The sequence below is a fragment of the Schistocerca piceifrons genome, chromosome 4 (genome assembly GCF_021461385.2).
Source record: "Schistocerca piceifrons isolate TAMUIC-IGC-003096 chromosome 4, iqSchPice1.1, whole genome shotgun sequence".
NCBI classification, from domain to species: Eukaryota; Metazoa; Arthropoda; class Insecta; order Orthoptera; family Acrididae; genus Schistocerca; species Schistocerca piceifrons.
This window is the reverse complement of record NC_060141.1, coordinates 223851172-223854431: the sequence shown is the minus strand read 5'-3', so window position 1 is coordinate 223854431 and position 3260 is coordinate 223851172. Positions and strand designations below refer to the sequence as shown.

The 3260-nt window shown below is 45.1% G+C and overlaps 1 non-coding gene across 1 annotated transcript; it reads right to left on the bottom strand.

The window, feature by feature from the left end:
- Window positions 1-2771: 2771 nt before the first annotated feature.
- Window positions 2772-2845, bottom strand: Trnai-uau. The gene has a single exon. It is a non-coding gene; the product is annotated as a tRNA-Ile (tRNA).
- Between the last annotated feature and the right edge of the window lie 415 nt (window positions 2846-3260).

Here is a 3260-nt window from a genome sequence, read left to right as displayed (position 1 = left end):
AGTATCAGGATTTTCTCAGATTCTTGTCAAGATCTTTCACTAAGGTACGAGGGTGGAAATTACTGTATGCATCGCACATCGATCCATTTACCGACGCTCAGTTTCGTACTAATTTTTCCTATCAACGTTTCCGTGTTGGTTTGTGAACCGAGAGGGCAACAATCTGTTTCCTCGGCATCTTCAGAATTTAGTTAATAAGCAAAGGTTGTTCTTCTGTCCTTAATCCTTGCTCAGCATACACTTCTCCAAGGCATGATTTACAAATAAATACGAACTTTTCTCATTATTCCTCTACGTCCATCATATTGGAACTAAATTCCAATGGAACCAAATCCATTCTTCTATCTGAATTTTAGTCCTTTAGAGCATAAAAACTCCCCCAAGCTTTCATGATGGATTTATTACCTTTAGTAGATGTCGTCATTATGATGTCATCATGATCACTATTCCTTATCTTTATATTGACACTGTCGATAAGGGCAACCCTGTTTGTAGTTACGAGGCCTAAAATACACACGGACAAAAACCGATGCACCACAAGGAAATTATCCGAATGGGATGGAAATCGGCAGATATTATGAGGAATCCGGCGACCTTGCTGGCCAATATAGGGTTTAACAAGTACAAAGACAAGCAGTAGAAACTCTCGCCGTGTGCGGGCGGCCATTATCTTACTGACATATAAGCGCAGGTTGGATGGCCGTAAAGGAAAATAAAACGGGGCGTAGAATATCGTCGACGAACCCCTGCGCTGTTAGGGTGCCGTGAATGGCAACCGAAGAGGTACTGCTATTCAATGAAATGGCACCGCAGCCCATCATTACTGGTTTTCTCGCCATATGACGGGTTACATTTAGGATGGCATTCCACCGCTGTTCGGGGCCTCGCCAGGAACCTCTTCGCTAGTCACTGGGGCTCAATTCGAACCAAGACTCATCACTGAGAGTTGTAGAGCCGTATGGCGCGCGACAGTTAGGTTCGTATCCCACCGCTATCCGGGGTGTCTCCAGACACATCTTCGTCATCGTCAGTTCTGAAGAGTCCTGCTTCAAACTGAGCCCCAACGACCTGTGAAGAAGTGTCTGGGGACACCCCGGACAGCGGTAGGATACGAACCTAACTGTCACCCGCTGTACGGCCCGACATCCAGGAGTAATGTCCTGGGGTGCCACTTAGTTGCATAGCGTATGGTTTTCTCCTTAGGGCCCCTTATAGCACAGCGGTACGTCGACGATATTCTATGGCCCGTTTTGTTGTCCTTCATGGCAAGCCATACTTGACTTACATTTCAGCAAGATAATGCCCGCCCGCACACAGCGAGAGTTTCTGCTGCTTGTCTTCCTGCTTGTCAGACGCTATCTTGGCCAGCAAGGTCGCCGAAACTCTCCCCAACTGAGAACAATTGGAGCATTATGGGCAGGCCCCTTCAACCAACTCGAGATTTTGACGATCTAACCCGCCAATGGGACAGAATTTGGCACGATATCCCTCAGGAGCACATCTATCAACCTTATCAATCAATGCCAAGCCGAATAACTGCTTGCATAAGGGCCAGTGGTGGGCCAACGCATCACTGACTTGCTCAAATGGTTCAAATGGCTCTAAGCACTATGGGACTTAAAATCTGAGGTCATCAGTCCCCTAGACTTAGAACTACTTAAACCTAACCTAAGGACAACACAAACATCCATGCCCGGGACAGGATTCGAACCAGCGACCGTAGCAGCAGCTCGGTTCCTGACTGAAGCGCCTAGAACCGCTCGGCCACAGCGGCCGGCTGACTTACTCAGTTTGTGAATCTTTTTCGCTTAAATAAATCATCCATTTTTTCTGAAACTGTAATCATCTGTTTTTTTTATACGTGTACATCACATCTACGATTTCCGTCCCATTCGGGTCATTAACAAGATATTTTTGTTGACTTCAGTGTACACTCCCCTTCCTATAGCCTGTAATCAGACTTCTCAATGTACTGTAACTTCCATGCCTTCTTAAATATTTCGAAGCTTTTTGCTTCGTGAGTCATCGAGCTCTCGGTTCCGAGTATACGAGTATACGCTGAGCGTCCCAGCTTTCCTGGGGGGTGGGGGGGGGGGGGGGGGAGTATCTCCAGGAACTTTGTTACGAATGCTTTGGTAATTTACTGTTAAAATTTTAACATTCGAAGGGTCTTCACCTTTTACGCGACCTGATTTCGCTCTCTACGTACTGACTGACGAGCGTCCGTTAGAGGACTAAAAACTATCGCGTAGACAAAGCAAAAACGACGTGCACTGCACAGTACTCTACGACCCGAAAAGCTACTTCGTTGTGTAATGTACCCCTGACCTGTCAATGGGAAACACTACAGTCCTTCACCCCATAACGCAGTCCACACACAGGTCGTCCACTTACACATAATACGAAAGCAACATAAAGTCCCTATATCCACACCTAAACTTCTTAATGCATCAGTACCCAACAGCCGGCCGCTGTCGCCGAGCGGTTCTAGGCACTTCAGTCCGGAACCGCGTTGCTGCTACGGTCGCCGGTTCTACTCCTGCCTCGGGCATGGATGTGTGTTATGTCCCATAGTGCTTAGAGCCATTTGAACCATTTTTGAAGTACCCAACAATTTACTACTTATATATGAAGACAGTAACTGTTCTCAAAAGAACACATTACTGTTGTTGACCGTGCAGCTTTTCCCTGGAATAAATGATGACTAACTGAAACCCTCAGCTGCCGACAGGTGTTGTTGATATACCTCGATGTGGACAGCTGAAAATGTGTGCCCCGACCGGGACTCGAACCCGGGATCTCCTGCTTATATGGCAGACGCTCTATCCATCTGAGCCACCGAGGACACACATTTTCACCTGTCCACATGGAGGTATATCAACAACACCTGTCAGCAGCTGATGGTTTCAGTTAGTCATAATTTACTGCTTGATATGCTGTGACTGATTAATTATGTAAATGGTCATTAATAAAATTACATCAAAGTGCCATGGAAGCATAAGTTATAATGAAGAAAACATGAAAATAAAAGATATGCCAAATAACGAGTAGGGCACTCATTCTTCAAACTGGCTGTATGTATTTATAATTTTAGATAGTTTCTTGTCAAATTGTAGAACTAGATGTAGGCATGCTTTGTGAGTTTTGTTGATAGCTTGTTTGATACTGTGTTCTTACTGTAATAAGACATCACAAAATGACGGCGTTTTAACAGTACTCCAATATCTTATATGTATTTGCAAACATGTAATTTAATGATT